Source organism: Schistocerca americana, chromosome 3 (assembly GCF_021461395.2).
Source record: "Schistocerca americana isolate TAMUIC-IGC-003095 chromosome 3, iqSchAmer2.1, whole genome shotgun sequence".
In the NCBI taxonomy this organism is placed as follows: Eukaryota; Metazoa; Arthropoda; class Insecta; order Orthoptera; family Acrididae; genus Schistocerca; species Schistocerca americana.
In genome coordinates, this window is record NC_060121.1 from 747615330 (window position 1) to 747628283 (window position 12954).

Sequence of the window (12954 nt, forward strand, 5' to 3'; positions counted from 1 at the left end):
TCCACAGAGGGCATGACAGATACGGAAAAATGCAGAGAATAATATCAGAAAACAAAAATTTACGCAAACGCCTCAAGAGAAGAACACAGGAATGAAGTGGAGTGAAAAGAGGAAGGGAAAGACAATGAATAAAAGAGAGGGTTTCGAGAAGAAAAAAGAAGAAGGGATAAAATCCCATGGAAGTTGGCCGTGTTTTAGCTCTCTCCTTAAGGGTGAATTAACGACAATGTCAATAATCATAATAATATAATGGTAATAATTCCATGTGCTACAATGGCTAGATGTTGTTGTTGTGGTCTTCAGTCCTGAGACTGGTTTGATGCAGCTCTCCATGCTACTCTATCCTGTGCAAGCTTTTTCATCTCCCAGTACCTACTGCAACCTACATCCTTCTGAATCTGCTTAGTGTATTCATCTCTTGGTCTCCCTCTACGATTTTTACCCTCCACGCTGCCCTCCAATACTAAATTGGTGATCCCTTGATGCCTCAGAACATGTCCTACCAACCGATCCCTTCTTCTGGTCAAGTTGTGCCACAAACATCTCTTCTCCCCGATCCTATTCAATACTTCCTCATTAGTTATGTGATCTACCCATCTAATCTTCAGCATTCTTCTGTAGCACCACATTTCAAAAGCTTCTATTCTCTTCTTGTCCAAACCATTTATCGTCCATGTTTCACTTCCATACATGGCTACACTCCATACGAATACTTTCAGAAATGACTTCCTGACACTTAAATCAATACTGGATGTTAACAAATTTCTCTTCTTCAGAAACGCTTTCCTTGCCATTGCCAGCCTACATTTTATATCCTCTCTACTTCGACCATCATCAGTTATTTTGCTCCCCAAATAGCAAAACTCCTTTACTACTTTAAGTGCCTCATTTCCTAATCTAATTCCCTCAGCATCACCCGACTTAATTAGACTACATTCCATTATCCTTGTTTTGCTTTTGTTGATGTTCATCTTATATCCTCCTTTCAAGACACTGTCCATTCCATTCAACTGCTCTTGCAAGTCCTTTGCTGTCTCTGACAGAATTACAATGTCATCGGCGAACCTCAAAGTTTTTATTTCTTCTCCATGAATTTTAATACCTACTCCGAATTTTTCTTTTGTTTCCTTTACTGCTTGCTCAATATACAGATTGAACAACATCGGGGAGAGGCTACAACCCTGTCTTACTCCCTTCCCAACCACTGCTTCCCTTTCATGTCCCTCGACTCTTATAACTGCCATCTGGTTTCTGTACAAATTGTAAATAGCCTTTCGCTCCCTGTATTTTACCCCTGCCACCTTCAGAATTTGAAAGAGAGTATTCCAGTCAACACTGTCAAAAGCTTTCTCTAAGTCTACAAATGCTAGAAACGTAGGTTTGCCTTTCCTTAATCTTTCTTCTAAGACAATGGCTAGATATCAGTCGTTAATTGGACGTCACTCAGGTCACATGAGTGACCCTAAGATCGGAAGTCTTACCCGGAAAATGTGGCCTACACTTTAACACGGAATCCGAACTATTCGTCGTTCTTGGCAAATCTCCACATGACTAAGGATTAAAGCTATGTCAAACACAGACTAAAATATTCCGTGGTCCGACCAGAATGCGATGCCAAGATTTCTCCATATCCAGGCACGCACTTTACAGCACGAGCAGCAAGCCCGCCTCGTTGGATATTATGTGTTCCCTTATTTGTTGTATTTTGTGCGACAGACATGAGCATTTCGATATTGCAGTAATAGCTTTCGACCACCAAGAGCTAATCTTCAGAATGTAGATAGAGGCAAACCCGGAACAAAGAATCTTGGTACGACGTTTATAGATTAAATAATGATTTTTTGTGTTTAGAATGAAATCGTGGTCCCAGGCTGCATTCTTTTTATTATCTATGCGATTGGGCAGTTTCGACCTATGATCATTTTCAAGCACAAGTCTTAAGATTCCTGCTTCATTTTACACTGTAAGATACAACTTGGAAATGTGTACAGAAATACATCTTATTTCTGTGCGTATGTGGCACAGAAACAATGTATTATTGTACATGGTTACGTCTTTTAGCCCACACAAACAAGAAGACCTCATCTCTTAGTATAGTAATAGCTTTGACTATACCAAGAGATGGACCAAATTTCATTCTCAAAACACGTTGAGGCTGTGGACACCACAAAAATAAAATGTTAGAAATGGTTCTTTGTTTCCTCTACGGACAGTGTGAAGATGAACAGTGGCTCGTCGAAACCGGTTACTGCACTATGAAGTGCTCATCTAATATTATAAAGAATACAAGAAATAAATAAAGAATATGAAAAATAAATATAACAAATAAAAAGGAATATAACAAATAAAAAATAAATCAGTTGTTGTAAAAATCATATTAAAGCGTTTCTAGCACGGCTCATTTCAGCACATCAGAAACAAATTTGGTATAAAATACCGTACCAAGTGCTAATATCTATAAAATAGAGCTACCATTTCACATAATTCATTCTATAAACTTTGATTCAGGTATTGTCTTATCTGACTACACCCGGAACAAACCACTAAATTTTAGGGAGACTGTCAGGGGCCGCGGAAACTTACGTATTTATGTACGTCGATTGAGTGTTATGACGCATTGTTTCTTTATGGGACAACAAGGATATCAGCTAAACTATTAGATTAAGGCAGGAACATCAATATGGAAGTAATAACTGAAACGAAAACCAAACTGAAAGGGACAAAAGATTTGGATGAGTATGTAGCGTTTTACAGCAGAGTGAGTCCGACAACTAGAGCGTAATATGGAGTAGCAATCTTAAATGACAACAAATTAAAGAACCAAGATTCACCGCTATACCTTCACGAAAGAAGGAATCAGATCCTTAAGGATAAAAGAGACAGAAACCATCTCATAGTAATGGGAGTATATGCCCCTGGAAAGGAAGGAGAGAAGAAACTTAACTGTTCTATTAATATCTTCAAAAACAAGTAGATCAAAACATGGAAGCTTATCTGATAATAGATGGAGACCTTAATGCATGTGTATGGGGTTGCCTATTCTTGGAAAAATACGAAAATTTGAAGAGCAGGTCATAAATAACAATGGACATGAGATGCGTCACTTTGTAACATACAATGAAAGGGAAATGGCCAATACCTTGTTTAGAAACAAGGACATTCATAAATTCTTGTGGAGCGCAATGAGCTATAGGTCGATTATTCGCTCTGACATAGTGGACACAATGCTCGGAATACGAATACAAGATGTAAGTGTGCATAGAGCTAGCAACGTAGAGTCAGACCATTTCCTGCCGATTGTCAAGGTAAAACTAATTACAAAAGGGAAGAAACACACTATTATGAGAAGTAAACTAGAAAACTAATGTTTCAAAATCTACCTTCTGACACAACGCTCTTTCAACAGCGACTCAAACATTATTTACAATGTTCATAAAATAGTATAAATACTGAAGGGGAAAACATAAAAACATGTGTGATCCAAACGGTGACGGAGGCAGCAGGAAGAAAAAAGATATCTGGATGAACAACAGTGTCAAAATATGGAATGATGACATGACGATGAAATTATAGGGAAACAAACGGCTTACTTTAAAAATCTACAGAACAATACAGAAGAAACGAAGGCGCAATATAAAGAAAATGTAGCAACGCTAAGAAAATAGTGGAAGAAACTCATAAGAATTCTGTGGCAGAATCATATCAAACGTTGAAAACGACCTATACGGTAGATGAGAGGTGGTTTACAAACCTCTAAAACAAATAACAAACAGGTAAAAGATCCTGCACGGTGAAGAATGTTGGATACAAAACTATCATGGATTATGGGTAGAAAACAATGATAAGATAGAATTAATGAAAATAGTCCAAGACAAAAAAATAATATGATGAAACATACCAAGGAGACTATATTAGAATGAAGGAGATACAAGAAGTTTTAAAGCAAATGAAAGGTAGAAAAGCAGTAGGGCAGATAATATTAACTCAGAACTAGTTAAATTTGTAGGTTTTTTGTCAGAAGAGAGTCTGTCTCATTTTTTAAACAAATGTTGTGCCTGAGGTAATATCGCTCTATAAAAATGAAACTTGAAATGCTTTTGAAAACTACGGAGGAATAACTCTGTTGGACACTGGCTATTAATTACATGCCGAATAATTGACGACACACTAAAGAGAACAACTGACGCGTTCTTACTGAGGAAAAACACGGTTTTAGAAACGGATGATCATGCAATGACAGTATTACAATAGTGTGGAAGGTAACTGAAAAGAGAAGAGAACAGTATATGCAGACTCACAGTGCAATTGTAGATTACGAGTAAGCCTTCAATATCGTGTGTAGGTATACGCAATGGATCATAATGTAAAGATGATGTTGTGCTAAATATTTAATACAAGTGATAAAATATGGTATTTAAATAACGAAATTTTAGTTAATGAAGGCAATGAGCAAACAGGACAACTAGCAATTAACGAAGATCGAAGAGCCATGACAAGGATGCAGTCTCTCACCCACTACATTTAATATAAGTAATGACAGTACTGTTAGACAATGGAAACGATAAGCTAACCTAGAAATGAAGCTAATTGCTAGAACTACATATTTAAATACTGTACGCATTCTTGATGACCAATTAATTTCATAAAACACCTAAGCTGACATAGTATCAGCTCTACATCGAGTGGATGCAATAGGTTAACTCTATATCTTGAAAATATCAGAAAATAAAACAGAAGTTATTGATTTTAATGGAAAATATACGGCACGCTCATAAATGTTACTAAAAGGAAAAGAATTTGAACAGGTATCTCACTGGGACGTCACTTAATTACGAATATGATAATGAATTTTAAATAAGTTAAGTAAATTTCAAATGATATGTGGCCTATGCTTAGAACATCTGTTAGTAAAACCAGGAAAGACACAAAGACAAAGTGACAACGCAGATACTCACATACGGAAGTGAGACCTGGAAACAACTAAGGAAAACCAAAGAATATAAATCTGACATAAGAAAAGTTTCAATATTTTTTTGCATGAATGAAGGAGCAGAAAACGAGATATCAGAGTGGAAGAAGCATATTGAAAGAATGGAATCAGATAGAATTGACTGACATGTAACAGACCATAGACTTATAGGAATGAGAGATGTTGGAAGACCCAGAAAAATGTGGTATTTGTGAAGACGGAACAGGCTATAAGCCTCCTCCTTGAAGTGAGGGAGATGGTATGTATAGTGTGCAGTAGAGCACGAGTAAATGAACTAAGAAATTAAAATATTTCCATCCTCTTCGATCAAAATAAGTAGCTATTTTCATGTAATTAGAGAGTGAAGAAACAGTACCAAAAGATCCATAAAATAGTAATGCCTCCTCATTTCCGTCTAATAAAGTGTACAGATATTTCTTTCAAGGATCACTCACTGGGTCCATAAACTCATGATGACCAGCGCTACGGTTTTTCATTGCTCCTAAAGTCAATTACTTAGATACACTATCTGATCAAAAGTATTTGGACACCCTTATGTAAAGTGGAATTGGCCACTAGATGTCACGAAAGGTGAGCCCGCCAGTATTAAAGATGGCAGGGAATGTTGTGTTGTCATTATAGAAGCAGTAACAGCAGAATGGGTCGGGCCTCCTGCGTGACTTCGAAGATGGGTTAGTTATTGGATGTCAAAAAAAAAAAAAAAATAAAAAAGGTGCCGTTGAGCATTGCGGAGAGTGATTGTAAAATATCGTATGTGATCAGGGGAAGGAATCGTTCGTGAGTTTCGCAGTGCTACCAGCAGTCAAGCTACAATGTTCTAGCAACTCCTCATTTTTCCTGTCCGCACATTACAAATTGTCCAGCCATCTCTTCTTAGATCTACCAACATCTCTTTATCTTTAGGAAACTGAGGTTAGTTTGGGAGGATTTTATGTCTACTGTTTGTACGTTTTCGTACCAGATGTTGCAGTATTTGGTTTTTCTGCTTTCATTTGGCTTTATAGTTCTATTCGCACTGTTTCATTCTTTGTGTTATCCTTGAATAGCCTTTTGTTCGTTTTAGAAATTTCGTTTCTGAACTTCTTATTTTGTGTGACTTTCTTGATGTAGGTATCCAGCAATCACGCGCACCAGAAAGGACTGGAGGAGTACTAGATTTATAAAAAATTACTATAGCTGCTTGTCTTAAAGCAGCCGTTACAGATAATGCAGGTATCATCTCTGATGATTTACCTACTGTAATTTGCCTCCTGTGTATGTTGAGCGACCAGCAGTGGTCTCTCGTTATATTGGCCTTCTAGCTGTCCTGATACTACTTCTTTGAACTCTTGATGAATTTCTTATCGAGTTACTCATTGCCATCACTAATATTTTCGTGGAAAAAATCAAGCTCAGTGTTTAAAAATTGAATCTGGAGGCTCATTAAACAGCCGAACCTCTTGAATGTTTCAAGCATACTGGCAACAACATATTTGTGATAAGGGTCCTTTTGATGCCTTAAGATGGTAGTAATAACCTTCTCACAAACATTTTTGAGTGACAGTTGGAATCGCATATCGTTTTCTACGTGTCAGAACCAACAAACACGATTCTGACACTTGAATAACTTCTCGCGGGGGGGTTATTGAAATTTCGTCCATGTTTGGATAATGCTCTCACAGCTTCATTTGGATCAAAGTAGTTCGTAAATGCAGAGAAGCTGATAGAATTTTTCTCACGAACCACGAAATTCCTGCGCAAAAATAACCTGTTCTTTAGTTTATAACTTGTCACGGTGGCTGCTACGTTGTATACTAAGTAGTGTTCCACTTAAATTTTTGAACTTCATGTTTTTATTAAATGGAATAATATATTAAATATGTACCATCTTGGAGAACTGGGAAACCGTATCAGGGGAAGGAGCAAATGAGTTATGGGAGAATGTGGACTTAGGAGTAGGAATCCAGAAAGGGTTCAGAAGGTGTAAAAGAATTAAAGATGTTATAGAGTGTCTGAGGATGATTGAAGAAAGAACAATAGAAATGGAAAATGAGGTGTGTATTTGCTTTATGGACTGGTACAAGTATTTCGACAGAGTCAACTGGAACACGCTGTTGAGAATTGTAAAAGATGTTTTTATAGGCTGAACTGATAGGAGGATAATAAAGAAGCAAAAACTGAAAGAGCAGAAAATAAGGAGACGGAAGAGATGACCACTGGAAGAACTGTAAAGCAAGAATGCTCACTGTCGCATAAGTTGTTCAACAGTTAGAGAGGAAACTGCCATGTAAGACCACAGACGCAAGGTACATCGTAATTAGACCAGAGTAGGTAAAGACTACAAAACACTTGTATGTTCAAGCAGTGTTGGCGGAATCAAAAGAGGAGCTGCAGTAGATATTGAAGAGTATTGCAAACAGGGCGAGGAGTTTGGCATCAAGATAAATACAGGAAAGGCGAAACTGATAAGAATAAGCGAGGATGAAGCTTCAGTTAACATGGACGAAAGACATAACAAGTTAAATGTTTTCTGTGCCAGGGAAGTTTAACGACACGGATCAGAAGCTGTATGGAAGAAAAAACGAAAAAGATATCTATGGGAAAGAGATCACTTGAAAAGGTGAAGCAATTACTAACGTCTAGAAGAATTCCAGTGGAGTCAAGGAAAATTTCTGAATGGTATGCCTGGAGTGTATTGTTACAGAGCAGTGAATAATAGACAGTTAAAAAGAAGCGCTATATTTAGAAAGTTTTGAAACGTACTTATCGAGACGAATGCTTACGATGAAGTGAACTGACAGACTTAAGAATGAAGAGGTAATGAAGGAAATAGAGGAATAAAGAGGATAATTGGAACTGATAAGAAAAAGAAAAATCTGGCTGTGGCATATGCTCGTACTGTGTAGCAATTGCCTGCAACAAAGAATCATGAGGTAAAAGTGGAAGGGACGAGAGGAAGAGGTGCGAAGAGAACTGGAAGATGGACGATATTATAAGAGAACGAACTGACAAACTGATGAAGGAGGAATCGCAGAACAGGACACGATGAAGAGGCTCCAGTTGTACCGTAAGATAGATAAACCAATGAAGAAGAAGTAGAAATGTGAGAGGAGAAAGAGTGTGTTCTGCAATAAATTTCAGCTGGTAAAAGCGTATATGCTGTTCGAAAGTCACAAGAGGAGGAGATATACTTGAAAAACATCCGGAGATAAGGGGAGATTCTAGCTGGTTTACATCATAGTGAGACAGAGATCCCGACTAATAGATGCTACGTTGATGGATACCATAGTAGCCAGGTCAACTGGATATTCCTAAAAGTGGCTGTCACAGAAGTAGGGCAGACAAATTTAGGTACAAGGACTGTAACTGTTACTTTGGGTAACAGAATAAATGCTTCAGATATCGATGAAAGAAGTAATTAGAAAAATATTCATAGAAAATCACGAAAACAGTGATAAAATTCACTTAGAAAAAAATTAACAGAAAGTGCAGGGAAGCCAATGCAAAATGCTCACAGGAGAAACAAGAAGTAAACGAAAAAGGAAAGGTTATCGGAAGCACTGATTCATGGTGCAGAAAAGAAACAACCTTCGTAGAAATTAAAGGCAAGAGCGTCAATACAGTAGAATAGGAATTCCACTGTTGAGCATAGAGGAGAGAGTGGTTGAGTGGGCGAATTCATTGAAGGCTTCTACGAGGAAGAGGACTTATCTGATGAGATGATTACGGGAAAAAATGGGTGTCGATTTAGAAGGCATATGGGATCCATATTAGAATCAGAGTGTAATTGAGCTTTGCAAGAGGTGCGATCAAGTAAGACACAAGGGATATATAGATAACATTCAATTGGAATTTCTGAAATCGTTGTAGGAAGTTTTTACCAAGCAGCATTTCGATCGATTTGGTGTGTACAATATATATGGGTCTGGAGACCATACCATAAGACTTAATGAAAAATAACGCCCCTACGATCACGAAAATAGCAAGGGCAGATAACGGCGAAAACTATCGGATCCATATTGGTGACAAGAATAATGTGCAGAACAATGGAAAAAGGAAATTAAGGATCTGTTAGACGGCTTTCGGAAAGGTGAGGGCATCAGTGAGGCATTTGAGACGTTGCGATTGATAATGGAAAAAAAATATATAAAAATATGCTAACGAGAATAAGCCACTTTTATTTATCATTTGCTGGTGTTAGTTACCTAATCTTTACAGTGGCATGCCTCTAGAACTTGTGTGTGATTTTACACTGTAAGCGTTTCTCGCTGAGCTGATGCGTACGGCTTGAGAGATGCTAATGCCGCGGCCTCCCATGACAAACGCGCAGTCTTTCGTGTCGTTCGTCCGCGTTTAACACCTGGCGACCACGGGTGTCGGTGCCAGCGAACGTGTAAGTGGGACGAGGGGAGTAAGATGGATCGGCGAGGAGGACGCCGATCGGAACGACCTACTGGTCCGTTTTACTTTCGCTGTTCCGACGAATACACAAGGCTATTGTTGTCAAGTTATTCAGCGAGTGTGGCAGAGGTTTCGCTCATAGTTTCATGAACTTTAAGACGGTTTTTCAACGTAGTACTCAAACAACATATTGAGAATATTTGGGCTCTGATCCCACTGAGCGTTTCGGTCACTGCTTGTCTCAACACAGGTCCATCTAAAAATTCCTCAAGCAGTGAATTCTGTGTAGTAATAGATTTATTGTATGTGGTGTCACCGCCAGACACCACACTTGCTAGGTGGTAGTTTTAAATCGGCCGCGGTCCATTAGTACATGTCGGACCCGCGTGTCGCCACTGTGTGATCGCAGACCGAGCGCCACCACAAGGCAGGTCTCGAGATACGGAATAGCACTCGCCCCAGTTGTACGGACGACGAAGCTAGCGACTATACTGACGAAGCCTCGCTCCTTTGCCGAGCCGATAGTTAGAATAGCCTTCAGCTAAGTCAATGGCTACGACCTAGCAAGGCGCCATTAGTAACATTGCATGTATCTAAAGAATCTCACTTGTATCGCCACAATCTCCAGATGTACCAAAAGGATGGATTGAAGTTAAGTATTCCAGAAGCTACGTACTTTTCTTTATAGCATTCATTACGTATCCTGTTTCAGACCTCACTCCCTCCTGCTTTAACTTAGCGCGTGCCTTTCGGCTTCCTCTCATTGTGTCTAGGCTGTCTTGTCTAGACACAACATTGTACATTAAAATAATTGGTGTTGGTGTACTGCGACCTTCTCTTTCGATCATTGTGCCTATAAAGAAAAGAGTGCTACATTGCGTGTAATATCGATTTAAGGAACACCACCTTCATTTTTGAGACGTACGTGTCGACGACGTAATCATTTAAGCCACTAACAGCGCATAACATCAAAGATGCCCATACGATAGTTTGATAGTTTGTTGGGAGGGGAGGGGGGGGGGGGGGGAGGGGAGCCAGACCTGGGGGATTGGAGCACTTTTAATTTTCTGGAAGACGAATGGCGACTTGTATGTAGTCGTACAAAAGTTTCTGTTCCGATTCTGTTATAAACCTGCGTTATGCCAACTTTTAAATCATTTTCTTGAAAGAGAAACACTTGACTACTGTTTTCCTTCCCCTGAGAGCTAGGGAGATGGGGGTGGCAGCGGCCCCTCTTCACCCTCGTGTACGGGTGCCCTTGTGTAACGTATAACTGCACAAACCTGCCAATACGACGTACTTCAATGAATGCCAAACGACAGATAACCGCTGACAGAAAGGTAGTCATGCCTTTGTTTATTCATTCCAGGCAATGTATCCTCCATGAGTTGGTGATTTATTTCTAAATTGAAGATATGAGCGGAAAAACGTGCTAATCATCAAATGTAAAACCTTGGAGACACGTGTTGCCATCTGTTGCTGGGCAAGGGAACTATGAAAACTGTCATTGGTCTCGACCCTAAATATCCTAATGTGATATCTAAAGGTGAGATCAATGTCAATTTTGATAGTTGGCAACACTTATCTCTAAGCTTTTACACATGGCGGTTAGCTCGTTTTTCCGCTCATGTCTTCAATTGTATCAGTACTTCGTGCTTGTTTAGCGTAATTTTTGAATAATCAGCTCTGATTTAAATATTAGACTCTTATGCGATTTTCGTCAGCGGAACTATAGCTTAACTCTTCGAATAATATTCACGTTCTTTGTGGAAGGCACAGTCTTGAAGTAACATTAAAGACTTAAGGCGACATTATTTCGATAGGTTCGACAGTGAAAAATTTGCTTGAAGCGAGACAAATCAGCAGTACACGTTCGGTGGGGTACATTTTACCAGTTGTCATTGTTAAAACGAAGGAGGTGATGAACAGGCGGTACGTCACCTGATACAATTTGCATCAATGGCGTCACTGCGACCATAAAAAGCCGACGGTAACACATCGGAGCTTTGTTAAGTGTAGGCCACTCTTGCGAATTTAGCCATAGTCATTAAGGTCTTCCTTTGATGACGGTAACTTTTCTAATTACAATCGTTTGTCTGATTGGTTCCCTCGATATGTGCTAATGCGGGTAAGAAAGAGTTCATGTGTTAAATAGAGCACCATGATGAGCAGACTACAAGTTGAAGGTGATACTTTCTGTACGATACATCGGGCCAGCTTCAGGCAGTTAGTATCTCCTTCGGATTTCGACGATTTGAAGGGTTAATATAAAAGTCGTAGCCTGAGATGATACTAAAGACACATATACTTAACGGTGGAACCGTTTGATACATTCTGATGGATGTTAAAATTAATTACGAATGGATGTTACAATAAATTATGGACGAGATACACTCCGTTACGAAAGCAACATGCTGTATCTTGGCTTTTATATTGAATACACACCGTTAGCGAAAGGAACATGATCCGTCTTCCTTTAACCGTGTCGATCTTCCTGCGTTACTAAATCGACATGCAGTGCAATAATAAATACGGTGAAAGTGTAACTTTAATTGTTGGACTACATCGAAGACTTACATAAATCATGCAGTAGTGTGATAAGACTCTTGTGTTGAACATTTGTCATCAGTTACAGCTGTGAGACTGCCCAAGACTCGAATGAAGTCGGAGATCTTGAAATATGCTAAAGTTAAGCCACTGTTTAAGAAGGAAGATAAAGAAATAGCGTCAAATTTCCATCCAATTTCACTTTTTCCAGAATACGAAACGTCAGGAACTGTAACATGTCAACGCTCTAGAAAAGATATTTTTTGGTATTTCAACTAACATAATTGTTTTCCTCTTACAGACTGTTTTACCTCTGCCACTGAATTTATAGTGATGTAATATGCGTTCTCAGTGCACTCATCAAGATGTTTATCTAAGCGTCAGATTGCGATATTACTACAAGAATTTTTTTATTACTGCTAGTGGAGGATTTCATAAGATTATTCTCAACACCGCCTTACTAACATGTGTCAACAACTTTAGGTCCAATATTTAACGATGGAATGCTGCTTGAAATTAGGATGACATGAGTAATGGTCATATGTTAATGAACACTGCTTTATTATGAAGCTTGCAGTGTATCGTCGAAATTACAAAGATATGTCACCATTGCTCACAGAGAGCGAGAAAGTGGAGTGGTTAGGACAATGGACTCCCATTTGGGAGAACGGCCGTTTAAATCCTCACGGCTAGTTAGACCTTTAGGGTTTTCTGTAGACCATGTTGAAATCCGTGACTGACTGCTAGGAAAAAGGGTACACCGATATTACACAATTTCTTGAGCTGCCCAGATTGTGAAAAACTAAACTCGAGATACAGTCGTTAATCCGTAGCGGATGTATGATACCTGTCTAGCTCAGTTACCTGTCTAGCAAGCTAACACTGCGCGCGTTACGCTATACAACCCGATCATTATCGTACCCTAATAGAGGAGCCAAATTAAAATGACGCACCCCACCTCGACTATACTAAGTGCTGCCATAGTGGCTTGCCCCAGTACCATAGCACACCGCTGGAGGAGACAAAACAAATTGGCG